This window comes from Equus caballus, chromosome 4 (assembly GCF_041296265.1).
Source record: "Equus caballus isolate H_3958 breed thoroughbred chromosome 4, TB-T2T, whole genome shotgun sequence".
NCBI classification, from domain to species: Eukaryota; Metazoa; Chordata; class Mammalia; order Perissodactyla; family Equidae; genus Equus; species Equus caballus.
Genome location: NC_091687.1, coordinates 2898514 through 2912554, shown reverse-complemented (window position 1 = coordinate 2912554; position 14041 = coordinate 2898514). Strand labels below are relative to the sequence as shown.

The window sequence follows — 14041 nt, the reverse complement described above, 5'->3', positions numbered from 1 at the left end:
CATTTCAGAACAAGTTCATTATTTTACTTGGCCTCTGCTCTTTCTGAAGCATTCTTTCCAGTCTGGAGGCCTTGTTAATGGGCTTCAAACATGTACTTCTTTCACCTTTATCACCAGAGAGATGTAAACTAGGTGTTATAAATTGTTAATAACTTTAAAAATTGCGACTGTGTTTGCTTATTGATGCTTCACGTCTGTATTCATTTTGAAAGCAAAATCAAAGGTGTAGCTGTAAGCCTGTGGCAACCTTTTTACCTCTGTGGCTGGAAGGGCGCAGCTCAGGGCTAGATGGGGCTGTTAGTAATGGGGCTGCCACTTCCTGAGAGCTGTGCAGGTACCAGGAACTGGGCTGTGTGTATCAAACACATCATCTTTGAATCCTCACTACAGTTCCAAGACATATGATGCTATTATCCCCGTTTCACAGATAAGGAAGCTGAGGCTTAGATATATTCAGCAATTTGTCAGGAGCACTCAGCTAGTGAAAGTCAGGAGGACCGACTACTTAACGCCAGAGCCCCAGCCCAAACCACTACTCCATTCTAGTCCTTTCTAACCTTTTCCACATCAGGACACACAGAGAAAAAGACATTATTTAGCCAAGGCAGTGGAGTCAATGCATGACAATGAGCAAGGTCTGAGATGCCAGCCAAGCCCTTCCTGTACTCCCCAAGGGCTGAAGGGGGTCACCACCTTGGGATGACCCATCAGAGGTGTGTCACGGAGAACAGATTAGGAAACTCAGCTCTATTTGTCAACAAGTTAAAATCTCGATAATCCAGAGTGATTTGGTGAGGTGGGGAAGCCCAGGGGTCAGTCTCAATCGGCAGGATATCGGCATTACAAGACACAGGAGAAACGTGTCGGTTTATTTATTTCAAGCTTGTTTTGGAAAGCAATATATTCTTCTCTTCAAATAAAATCTTAAGTGAAAGCCCTATATGTAAAACAGATAAAAATGGAACTACTTTGCTTAGGTTGGGCAGTCTCTTGCCATTCACCCCACTCCCACCTGCAGTGGCTCTTGGTGCCATTTTGTTGAGCTCTAACAGAACGGTTTGAAAACCACGGCCTGAAGAAGTGGCATCTCTAAAAGCCCCTGTTAAAATGCAAATATCCCCACACAGGGGTTAGGAAGAGCAGAAAGTCACGGAAGATTTACTCAATAGATATTTTCCGAGTATTAGTAGCTTCGAGTTGGGCTCCACAGACGGGAGACAAAGCACATGGGAGCTACTGGAGTAATGGGTTGGAAATGTCTAGCATAGCTGGGGAGAGCGGACTTGACCTTCCCACAAGTTTGCCTGCGCCTCAGCTGACAGTTGGCCGTCCTGCTGAGTAGACAGTGACCCTATTTGTCTCCAGGAAGAGTAAGTCACCAACTTGTGGAGGCAAGAGTGTGGCAAGGCGTGGCTCCCCACTCTAGTCCTGCCACTTGGTGTGAACTTGGGCAAGTCATTTAAGCATTTCCGGCCTCAATTTCTCAGGGCAACTGAGAATTAGGGAATAATATCTGCCCTGCTTCCCTCTCAGAGTTGTGATGGTCAAATGATGGATGTTTATATATACATCAACCAGGAAGTTAAGAGTTTGAACCCAATTTTAGAAATGGGCAAAAGATTTGGATTGTCACTTCACCGAAGACGATATATGGATGGGAAATAAGCACCTAAAAAGATGCTCAATATCATTAGTAACAAAATGCAAATCTTTTTTTTTTTTGAGGAAGATTAGTTCTGAGCTAACATCTCCTGCCAATCCTTCTTTTTTTGCTGAGGAAGACCGGCCCTGAGCTAACATCCGTGCCCATCTTCCTCCACTTTATACGTGGGATGCCCACCACAGCATGGCTTGCCAAGTGGTGTCATATCTGCACCTGGGATCCGAACCGGTGAACCCTTGGCCACCGAAGCGGAACAGGTGCACTTAACTGCTGCACCACGGGGCTGGCCCCATCAAAATGCAAATTAAAACTACAATGAGATACTACCACACAGCTATTAATACGGCTAAAATTTAAAAAAAACCAAAAAACTGGCAAGGGCCTGGAGCAACTGGAACTCTCATACATTCTTATTGGGAGTGAAAAGTGGAACAGCCACTTTAGAAAACAGCTTGTTGGTTTCTTAAAAAGTTAAACATTTTGTTACCATCCAACTCAGTAATCCCACTCTGAGGTCTCTGCACAGGTGAAATAAACACTTATGTTCACACAAAAACCTGAATGTGAATGTTTATAGTGGCCTTATTCTCATTCACCAAAAACTGGAAACAACCCAAAAGTCCATGAACTGGAGAATGGATAGACACACTGTGGCCCAATGGCATGGTACTCAACGATGAAATGGAACACACTTCTTGGACGCCCAACGACATGAGCGAATCTCAGATGCATTACACAAGGTGACAGAAGGCCGATTCAAAAGGTTACATACTGTATGACTCCCTTTATGTGACATTCTCGACTGGACGAAACTAAAGGGACAGAAAACTGAAGAGTGATTTCCAGGGGTCGGGGTAGGAAGAGGCTTGACCACAATGGAGAATGAAAGAATTTGGGGAGATTATGGAACTGTTCTGTATCTTGATTATGGTAGTGATTATATAGCTGTATGTGTTTTTCAAAACTGGTAGAATTATACACTAAAAAGGGTGAATTTTATTATATGCAAATTTTACCTCCATTTGAAAAATGTGAAAAAATTCATAGTGCTGACAAAGTGCTTTTAAGCCTGCTGCGAAGAAGTCTTTTTAAATTGGTTACACCTTCTGTACATGATGTTTCTACCGCTCACTGGCTGAGGCCCTCACCACTGGACCAGGAGAGGCCTCAGCCCAGTGAAACCGAGAACGAGTCTGAGTTCATAGAGTGAGCAGAATCTGAACTAAAGAGGTTTTACTTCAATCTTTAGAGGGCACCTTTACTCTCAAAGCTTTTCTAGAATCGTATTCTTCATCACAGAAATACAGCCCTGTCTTAAGTGGCAAAAAGTGGAAATAAGAGACGAGGTTAATTAATCATAAGGTACCTATTTCATGGGAGAAAGGGTGGAAATTGATAACAGCCATCTCCCGCTAAAGATGGAAGAAGTGGCAAGGAGCTACTCAGAGGACACTCTTGGACTCCAGCTGAATCCATACCTTCTGGGGTACATGGTCTCCCTCATGATCCCTTCATCTGCTCTGTAAGCCATCCATGGGCAAGACTGAGGCATGAGATTAGTTCTCGTCTAGACTGAGGTCCCCAAGTGATGTGCAACTATATCCCCATCAATATGTCCCCAGGGAACAAAGTCTCTTTTGAACAATTCTGGCTGTTTAAAAAGAAAATGAATTGGTGGAAGCAGAGCTCTTGTGTCTGGAGTCATCTGATTTTGTGATCATATTTCACCAAGGCCATCCTCAGACAATTCTTTTTCAGTATCCAGTTTAATTTTTTAAAATACCACCCTCTCATTCATCTCTCTCTCTATGTTGGGACCCACCAACCAGCTGCTCTCCACATTCTTTGTTTCCCTTTAAAAATAATTTATTCATTTCTGATCACAAAATACAGGGAGGCAGCTGGGGCAGGGTGCACGTCGTCCCAGCCTGTGCGCATCTAGAAATACCTTTGTACCACGCCAGCCTCAGGCTGTCCCGCCAGCATTTTCCCACCTTCTGACAGCTGCAGAGTGTGGTCTGTGACGATGGGGGAAGTTCTAAACCGATGCCCCCTTCACAGCGCAGGGTTCCCCTCCAGTTCCACCTTTCCAGCTCACCGCTGCAAATAGTGAAACTGAAGGAACTGGTCGTTCTCTATTGGTTTTCTAAACTATTGGTTTTCTAAAACTCTCTTGTGAACAAGTAAGTCATGGACAAATTATGCCTTCCCAGCTCTTAGAGATGTTTACAGTCACTTTTTAAAGAAAGACCTTTCTTAAACAGGTGCGGTGACCCAGACAGCTAAGGTCCAGGCTCCCTGCGACACCTGGATGGTTGTCCTTGGGTTCCCCGCATCCCAGGTGGTGCTGGAGGCCGTGGGGAATAAACAGTCATTATTGCGCTCAGACCCAGCATCCCTGGAGTCTGTGTATTGCTCAGTTTCCTTCTCCACATTCTCTCTGGCCTGTCTCTGTAGCATCATGAGCTGCTCTTTCTTCCAGTAATGAATCTTGGCCTTCTCCTTCCTTTTCTCCTCCAGGGTGGCTGTCCCCTTCTGGTACTTCCAGCCAACCTCGTGAGCCAGGTGCCCCAGGCAGACAAACTTTCATGGAGGCTTCAGACACACCACCTTGAGGGAAGTGGGAACCACTGTCTGCTTTTTCTTGTCAGAGGGTAGCGGGGTCCCATCAAACACCTTGAGGCGGTCAGGGCGGCCTGGCCTCTCTTGGTCTTGTGGGCCACCTGCCTCCACCATCCACCAAAAGATGTGACTGAGGCCTGGATGTGGTAGGCTCTGCAGGCTGGGTTGGTGTTCCACACTTGTGGAGGAAGGCCAGGTACTTTAACTTGTTTCTGTAGAAAGTGCCAGAAACGTTCCCGCCCTCACAGTGCATGACCATCACCTTCCAGCACAGCAGCACCTGCTCGGCCATGATGGTGTCTCGCGGCCCAGCAGATGGCCTTGGCCATTGAACACCAGATCTACCCTGCTGCCATCCTTGGCAGATGCCTGGGGAAGGCTTTTTTTCATTCAACAAATATTTATTAAGCACCTGCTGTTTATGTTATACAGGTCTATATGCTGAAAATACACCTGTGAAGGAAGCAATATTCCTATCTTCATAAACCTTACCATCATAGTGGAAGAGACAGAAAATTAATAACAAATAAGTAGTAATAACAAATCTGATATGGACCAGCACAAGGAAGGTAAGGCAAGGAGATGGAGAGAAATGTGGGGCGTGTTTTAGATAAGGGGGTCCGGGCAGACCTCTCTGATGAGGTGACACTGAGCAGGGACTTGAATGCTGAGGAGAAAGCCATGTGGGCAAAAATGGCACAGACACAGAGAGAGGGCTTGGCATGTAGGAGGGATGGTAAGTAGGATTGAGAGGAAGAAGAGGGGAAGTGTGAGACCAAATGGGGCTTCCGTAAGGAGTCTGAATTTCATCCTAAGTGTGAATGAGGCCATTGGATGGTCTCAAGCAGGGGAGTGATAATTTAAAAGGCCAACATGGCGGCTGTGTACAGAATTCAGGGTAAGTGGAATGAAGAAACCTAGTCAGGAGGCTGTTGTGGCAGCCCGGGTGAGAGATGACCACGGCTTGGACTAGGGAGGTAGTGACGGAGGTGGTGAGAAGGTGCTAGATTCTGGATACACTCAAGACAGACTAGATTGGACCTGCTGACGGAAGGAATGTGGGGTGTGAGGGAAAGAGAACAGTCAAGGAGGACCCAAGCTTTCCTTGTATTTTTATCTATGAGACAATGTCCTGCCCTGTATGCAGACTCGTGCTGGGCGCTGGAGATGGAAAGATGCACAAGACACAGTTAGTCTGCAAGGAACTCGTAGCATGCTACTACAGATGTCTAGACTTCTAGAGGCAAGTAGGGCATGCTGTGGGGTGGGCCGGGAGAAAACAGGTTGCTCTGTAGTTGGGACTAAGGGAAGATTTGAGTTTGAGTTTGAAGGGAGACTAAAAGTAGGGAGGAGTATTCCAGAAAGTGGATCAGCAAGAGCTCAGAGGGTTGTTGTGGGAATGGCGAGGGGTGCGGGGCAGCGATGGAAGAGGAGGCGGGGCAGGCAGGCTGGGGGGACCCTGGGTGCCACCCACGGAGTGAGCAATGCACCCTGAAGGCAGTGGGAGGTTTCTACGCAGCATGGATAAGGGTGATCCCTCTTCCCCATCTAACAGGGGAGTCAATTCGTGGGGCTTGACAAAGAAATTGCACTTGAACTAAAATTTACTAAAAGCATGTAGCTTTAATCAGAGTATCATGTGGTTTTAGATTCTTTTATCAACAAATGAAACTTCTTCTTGACTTTTTGGTATTGGCTAATTAACACTTATTGGACATCTACCCTGCGCCAGGCACTGTGTGGACCGCTGGGAATTCAGTGGGAACACACAATGTCCTCACCTTCGGAGCTGGTTACACAAGGTGGAGATAGAGGAAATGATCTCAAATGTGATGTGTCATCAAGAGAAAAGTTAAAAACAAAAGTGAAGTGTGTAGAGAAGCATTTAATGGGGAGCTAACCTCACTTAGGGGTCCAGGGAGGTCTCTCTGAGGAAATGGTCTTTATGTGAAAATGAGGTTGATTAAATTTTTAGTATTAGCAGCAATATCATCTCCTATTTCTTCAATAATTTCTTTCAAGGGGTTGCTTCTCTTCTGCTTTGAATCATGACCAGGTCGTGCCTGTCTTGAAAAGAGAGAAAAACCAAACCTTTCACTTATATACACCCCAAACTGAGCTGCTCATTATCTTCCAGAATCAGCCATGCAATTCTGGCTTTCCTGCATTCATACGGTTCCCCCACGCATTCATTTGTTCAGGCTGGGAGCTACGTGGTGGAATCTGAGGGACTCCAATAGACTGCCATGGTTGAAACACAGGTTGGGAGGTGTGGAGTGGTGGGAGATGAAGCCATGAAGGCCTTCTTTGTTTGTCGGATGTGCAAAGGACTGTCGAGTCCATTCTGCAAGTACTGGAGAAGTACTGGCGGGTTTGAGCCTGACGTTGTAACGTCAGTATCCATGAACATCAGAGACGGGAAAGAGAACTGAAATCTCGAGTTGAGGCGGTGTAGATTTAAATCTTAGCTTTACTACCGACCAGCTGTGTGGCTTTGGGTAAATTGCTCAACCTTTCTGAGCCTAAGTGAGATAATATCTACCTCAGACATCTGTTATGAAAATTAAAATTACCCAAATTTTTGTAAGAGTTAAGTGAGCATCTAACACAGTTTCCGGCACATAGTAGGCACTTGTAAATAACAATGATAATAGTAAAAAACAGCTAACATTTACTGGATACTCACTATTATGCTAAATGTTGTGCATGCAGTCTGTCATTCAAATTTCACAACAATCCTACGAGGCAGGTAGTGTTATTATCTTCATTATAAGAAGATATATGAGGAAACTGAGGCGCACAGAGGTTAAGCGGCTTGTCCAGGGCTTGTCCCCTTCCACCCTTTTAGCCTTCATGTGATTGTTATTTAAAGTGCCCATGAGGAGTAAAAAGGAGAGGTGTGGCTCCACCACGTCCTTCTCAGAGATCCTGCAGGAGACGCTGGGAGCAGAGCTACAGCCAGAGCAAAGGATGAACAGTCACAGATCCTGGTCGGTCCACCCCCTGGATACTCCGACGGAGCCCAGGAGGCACTGGATGAACAGAGCCATCACGAAGGCTGCACCTGCCCCAGCTACCCTCGCAGGCCCCTCTCTGAACTTAGGCCCTGGGGCTGCTGTGCCCTGGCCTCCAGCAGCGCGTTCCTGATGATTGCACCCTTCCTCCCCATCAGGCGCTCACGACGCCAAAACCCTTTTCTTACCACGGAGGTTGTGAAAGCTTCTGCAGCAACTCTGCTAATACAGAAAAATGGGGAGACCAGCGGAAACCAGCCAAGCCTGCACCGCGTTCATGCGCAGTGGGTCCCCAAGGCGCTTGTGGGGAGGGGGCGGAGACGGACAGGACAGGTACAGGTAGGGAGGGAGGGCACGACAGGAGCGGGGCTGAGGGCAGAGGGCGGTGGAGGGGGGTGGATGGGGTGGTGGGAGAGACAGCGAGTTTGCCTTAACTTAAAGGGGAGAGTGCTGGTTGGGTTCTGATAAAGGCTGTCCATGAATTTTTACTTCTGCAAAGTCCCAGGCCTTCCTAGAAACAAACCGATAGGTATCAATTTCTGTAGCATTTAGGGCTTATAGATAATGGCTGATTTCAAGCAGGTTTAATTTCATTGCAGCAAAAGATAAGGCTTTTCACTGGTGTCACTTCTTCAGAAATAATATCGAACCAAGAAGAAATACCGGGAATTCTGTGACTGTCGCTGCACATGATGGTTTATCAGGGCCCCAGATTTTTACAGGGCTGTGCGCATATAGAAACCCCCCAGTGTGTCAGCAACGCCTGCTGAGAGGGTTGTGCACAGCCCAGATAAGGGACGGCAGACGGGTGGGGGCCAGGGCCCACTCTGGGAAGGGCCCTGGCAGGTGAGCGCAGGGGGCTGTCGGTGAATTGCGGGTGGACACGGTGCAGACTCGGACATGGGGCCAGATGTGTGCAGCAGGCCCCCTGTTCCACACTGAGCTCCTGGGCTGCGGGCACATTTGGAGCACACCTGTCGCTTCACGTGAGAAGATGCTTCAGCTTCAGGGTCATCTCCTTGGAGACGCCTTTCTCCCCACCTTGTCCAAAGGGGTTATTTTCTAGTTCAGCTCCTTTGTTTCCTTCACAACGTCCGCTACAATTGATTTGTGTGTCTCTCTTCCTGGGATATGAATTCTGTTAGACGGAGACTGATCTGCGTTGTTCACTGTCGCGACTTCAGTCTCTCACACTGGGCTGGGCACACACTAAGTGGCCAAGAAATATCAACTGGACGAAGAATGAGCGGGTCAGCTGGGGATCACTCACTCTTTTGTCTTGAAAGTGGAACTGCATAATTTAGAGAAATGTGGAGACACCTGGCGTATTTGAAATAAACGTGTATGTTTCAGTAAATGCATCCAGGTCTGTATCCATAAGCGATGGTCTGATGCTATAAAATTCATATTTGGTTAAATTTTACTGCATTACTGTATTGCTAAATAAGAAAAACTTGAGGATATTACGCACTATATAAAATTTGTAGGGAAAAAATTTCTATGAATTGCTAAAACCTTGCTACTCAAAGGGCCCTCCGTGGACCAGCAGCACTGGCGTTACCTGGGCGCTTGCTAGAAACACAGACTCTCGGCCTCGGCTCCAGAATCAGAATCTGCATCTCAACAAGTTCCTCCGTTTGAGAAACTGTGCTCTGAAAGATTCACACTTCAGCCGGTGAGACCATTCTGTCAACTGTAGGGGGCAGTTTACTGACGCCGAGGAAAGATCAGCTGTTTTGACCAGGGCGCAGAGGTGAAGGACAGTTCCAGGAAGGGTAAGAAATTCTGTGCTTCACAGGCTGGCGTTTGTCTTTAAATCCTAAAGGAAGACTGTTGATTAGTTAAGTGGGGGCGTTTTCACGAAGCACAACTCATGCCGTGTTACTGGCACAGCTGACACCGTGGAACCACGCAGAGTGTCACTCAGGACAGGACGGTGCCGTCCCGTGTCTGTCTCAGGTATGATGGCGAGAGGGTACCTGAACGATGTTAATAGAGAGTCATTTTTCACTTTTACAAATGATTCTAATTGATGTTTAATATTCACTTGTTATAGGATTTTTTAAAGCTTAGGAATTTAGTTAGCTGTCGTTACAGGGAACAGCTCGGAGCCCGTTTATCCAGTTCACACTGATATTCCTGAGACTGTCAGCGGGTCAGAACGGGCAGCTCAGTTCTGTTCAGTTCTGTTGCCCGGCTCCTCCTGACAACAAACTGAGAGAAGAATTAAAATGATGATGGACTCTCCCCTGAAAGCTGAGTTACAAAAAACTGCGATTTCCTAAATTGTAGATATGATTAGTGATGGAAAAAATAAGTGGTCTGATCTCTCACACTTGAATTAATCCATCAACGAAGCATTTATTCAGTGCCTACAGGTGCCAGCGTGGGTCCAGTGCTGGGGAGCAGAGACTAGTAATATCAGATTCCCGCCTGCAGTGGGACATTGTGACGTTGGTTTATCCACGACAAATCTCTTCCCGGCCTGGTGAAAAACCAGGAATTCTCTCTCTCTTTAATCAATTTATTCTGTGCTCTAGGTCAATAAGAGGATCAATCGCAATGAGAAAGTCTTGTTCTTTTTCATCTGGAAAATTAAGCTCCCTTTCCAAAATGTCCTTAGTCACTGATCCTCATGAGCGACGATGATCTTATCATCACTCTGAGCAGGTTGTTTTTATTCTGTGGGCCTCCAGAGCAGAAAGAAAATAATTTTCGAAGCTTCCTCTTTCTTGAATGTGCCTGGCACAGTGGTGCTAAACAGGCAATCAATCATCATAAATGGAAATAGTCGCCCATGGCATGATCTGATTGAGTCATTGAAACAATCATTCTGTGTTGACAACGGGTAGGGTGATTATGCCAGAGGAACTCAAAGGTGCTTGAAACAAATGAACTGGAGAAATTGCTTGAAAAAATGTGGCGGGTGGTTCTTCCAGGGCAACACACTTCCTTCCTTCCGGCTCAGTCTTGAAGTCTGTAGACCCCAGCGGACGAGGAATTAAGACGTTGCTAACTCTTTGGCCTTACCATTCGGGGAGGGGGCCCGACCCCACAGCTAACACCTGAGATTTGCCTTCAAAGTCTGCAGTTTGAGAGATGAACCTCATAGCGACCTGCTAATTTCATTCTGCAGGCTGCGGATTAAGCCTCACATTAACGTGTGGGTAGAGTCATTTAGAGGGCAGCTCCCAGCACACGTGCAACCGTTCTAACACAGACATTAGGCCTGAGCATGGAGGCCATTATTAGAAACAACAAGAATCCGTGCCAATGGGCTGCTTTGGCCCGCGCATTCCTGAGACATCCCGTGGGTGCTCCTGGGGCACCCCTCCAGAGCTCGTGCGTGGGAGCTGTTTTTGCATATATTTGCAAAGGGAAGCCCCGGAGGGTAAGCGACTTCCTTTGGGTTACCCTGCAAGCAGGGAGGGGTGAGGATGCCCCCGCGAGGCCCCCAGCGAAGAAGCGCCTGGACCAATTAGCGGCCGGATGCGGCTCCTCCCACGTGCGGGCGGGGCGAGGACCCTCTGCCTTAGAAAGAGCGATGGCTGGAGCGAGTCGCTGGGGAGGGGCAGCGTTATACTTCTCACCTGAGAAGTCTACGCGCTCTTTAAGTTTACCTGTTAACTTCCTTCTCTGCTGAATTCGCTTGGACTCAGGAACGACTGGTGATTTGCACCGAAATAAACTGCTAAGGGGCTGACTGGAGAAGTGTTCCTCCCTTGAGAGGTCTTTCAATTCCGGAGGACTGGACAATTCCCGAGGAACCGCGAGGGACGCCTGCTGCCGTCGGTGAGCCCAAGGTGGAGGGGGAGCATGGGGGACAAGCCGGCCGCCGTCCTGCGCATCGTTCCATCCCCCCACCCGCTGCCTGGCTGAATGCTCAGGGTGTGTGGCTGGGGGAAGACCAAAGATCACTAGGTTCCTCTTGTTTTAGCCCCAGAGACCATGTCTACTTCTCAGCTGCAGCCTGCGTGCTTTCATGCGAGCCCCCCTGGGAAGGAAAATCCACCAGCCAGCGACGTTCGTTCAGGACCAGTTACCCATGATGCTGGGTCCTCTCCGCCTTCGACACTGAACATGAGGCTTCTGGAGGCTTCCTCAACTGGGAGCACCATGATAACACAACGCAAAACACCGGGAGGGCGTTTTCAAAAGAGAGACACGAATCTGGCCGAATGAGAAACATAATAGGAAATTCTTGAGGCTGGGAGCTTCGAGACCTCTAGCCAGGATGCTGCGAAGCTGCTCATTAGGGCTCCTCTCAACCTGGAAACCCAGCCTCCTGAACGCCAGACAGCCTGCTGAGGTCAGAATCTGCTAGACTTCATGCCCGGCTGTCCCTCTGGGTAGTTCATTTAATGGGCCTTTTTGAAATACGCCTTCCTGCTCCCCAAACCCTACAGAACTTTGCTCCTAGAGGGGAGCCTGTGCTCTGGGTGAAGTGAAGAGGTTTGGCACGGAGGAAAGGATGAGCAGTGGTGAGGCCTTCCGGTGGACACAGGCACGGGTGGTGTGATGGGCCGGTGGGAAGGAAGGCCGGAGCAGGCCAGGCTGCTCCCTTCACCGGGGGCTGTTTTCAAAGGCCGCAGGATGGTTCATTAGAATGCACACTCAAAGCATCTGTGAGTATGGGACACATGGTCCTACATGGCTTCTCTGATCCTAGATCAGTAGTTTAATTTCCTTTCTTCCTCTAAGAAGGCCTTTGAAGAGTTTTGCTCTTGACCCCAAAGCGCCGGGCTCATCCGGCCTTTGTTCAGGTGGTCGAGGAATGTGCTCTTTGGGTACATGTACATGCTTTGATAAATTCCCCCGAGAGCGACGTCATGATAATTTTATATGCTAAAATGGCAGCTTTTTCCCGTTCTGGCCACTGTGATAGGCCCTGGGCCAGTGGGGGCTGGCTGCTGCTGTGTAAGACAGTATTCTCTGCAAGGGCTTAGAGTCTGCTTGAATTCTGGGAGTCTCTGGGGGTTAGAGGCTGATCAAGAGGCATGAATTCCTCTGGGCTGTTGTAACATGGGTTTTCAAAGTCTGGGCTGTGGTATCAAATTGCCCCAGTTCCAGTCTCGGAGAGTCCTCCCCGATTGAGGGCAGCCAATGCTCTCTACGCCTTGGTTCCCTTATTAGTAAACTGAGAGGAACTGTAGTGGCCACCTCACAGAGCTGTGATGAGATCTGAGTGGGCTTGGTCACTCAAGGTGCCCATTCGAGTGCCGGATGCATGGTCAGGAGGAGGTAAACGCAAAGTCAAGTGGATGCTGTTGTTAGCCTCAGTCGGCCGGGTCCCCTAGGGATGCCCTGAAGGCCTGGCTGGACTGAATCTCCCGGCACGACTCTGAATGAGTCAGCTTCATCCAGATCCAGAGTGTACAGCTTGGGACAGCTTCAGATGCCAAATGCAGCTGACTGACAACTGCCAGACCGCCAAGGCCTGGGACTCCTTCAGTACATCAGTATACACGATATGCAGGAGTGTGCTAGCATCCTCTGAGACAAGCTGATTATGCCTTTGAGTCAGGCCAGCAGAGCACAACTCAGTGGAAAGAACGCTATCCACTGAAGTCGGAAGATGAGTCCATGTACATTGTCCATTGCTTACTAGCTTTGTGACCTTGGGCAAACCGCTTAACCTCTCTGGGCCCAATTTTCACAACTGTTAAATGTTAACTGCTTCCTTTGCCTTCTTCACAAAGTTGCCTTGTATGAAATATAGTCTCACGATGCATAACAACATTTCAGTCAGCAGCAGACCACATATACGATGGGGTCCCATAAGATTAGTACCACACAGCCTAGGTGTATAATCTAGGTTTGTATAATATACATCTAGGTTTTATATAAGTATACCCTATGATGTTCGCACAATGACGGAATTGCCTAACGACGCGTGTCACAGAATGCATCCCCATTGTTAGTAACGCATGGCTATAGACAAAGACCCTGTACAAATAGAGAGTGGGCTATTATTTTCCTTACCTGTGTCATCTCACAAGAACTCTTGAAAACAGGATGAGGAGTTTTTCCTTTGGCTATATTTTAGTGACTGGAATTGATATAAAAGGCTTTGGATCTCCCCAGGTGAGCTGGATGGCCCCTCCTGTTTCTGTGTGTGTGGCAGGTGGAGTAGGAGAAGGGAGGTGTCTGTGTGGGGTGTTTGCTCTCTGGAGCCTTATATCAGCCTTAAAGGTCATGAGAAAGTTGCACCGGGAGCTTAAGATTCAGATTACTTTTTAGAATTGTAGCTGTTCTCTTGACCTCTGGAGGTGGAAAAGATTGGTCGAAATCTCCATTTATATCCACTTGAAATAACTGACAAGGCGGGACGGGGGTTCTGGGTTCAGAGAGTCCTAGAGGATGGTGCGTCAGCACCTTCTTCTTTATTCGCATTTAAGCTTGAACAAGTCAAGCGAGTCAAAGGTGTTTTAAGGGAGATGCCGCCAATGTCTTCACGGTCAGCTTCTCGCAGTTTGTTTAGGAAAGAGTGAAGCCTGGTCTGGCACTTTAATTTTGGCAATGCCTTTCCCTAGGACACAGGAATCCACAATTTACCAAGAGGAAATAATTATAAACCTCAAGAGGTGTGAGTGTCAAGTCTCAAAAACTTAAAAACAGAACTGACGTACTTTTGGTGTAACTATCACTTTTACTAAGTTTGATTTTCACCAAACTCTTAACCTAAAGCAAATGCAAAAAGGATAATGACAAGGAATGGATCAGGCCAATTACTCAAGTATAA

General features: G+C 47.7%; 1 protein-coding gene and 1 pseudogene across 15 annotated transcripts in view; both read right to left on the bottom strand.

Annotated features, from left to right (window-relative positions):
- The window catches only part of MAGI2 (membrane associated guanylate kinase, WW and PDZ domain containing 2), a 1262944-nt gene that overhangs the window by 24170 nt on the left and 1224733 nt on the right, over nt 1–14041 (bottom strand). The window lies entirely within an intron of this gene.
- On the bottom strand, nt 3797–4807 carry LOC138923867 (large ribosomal subunit protein uL13 pseudogene; annotated as a pseudogene).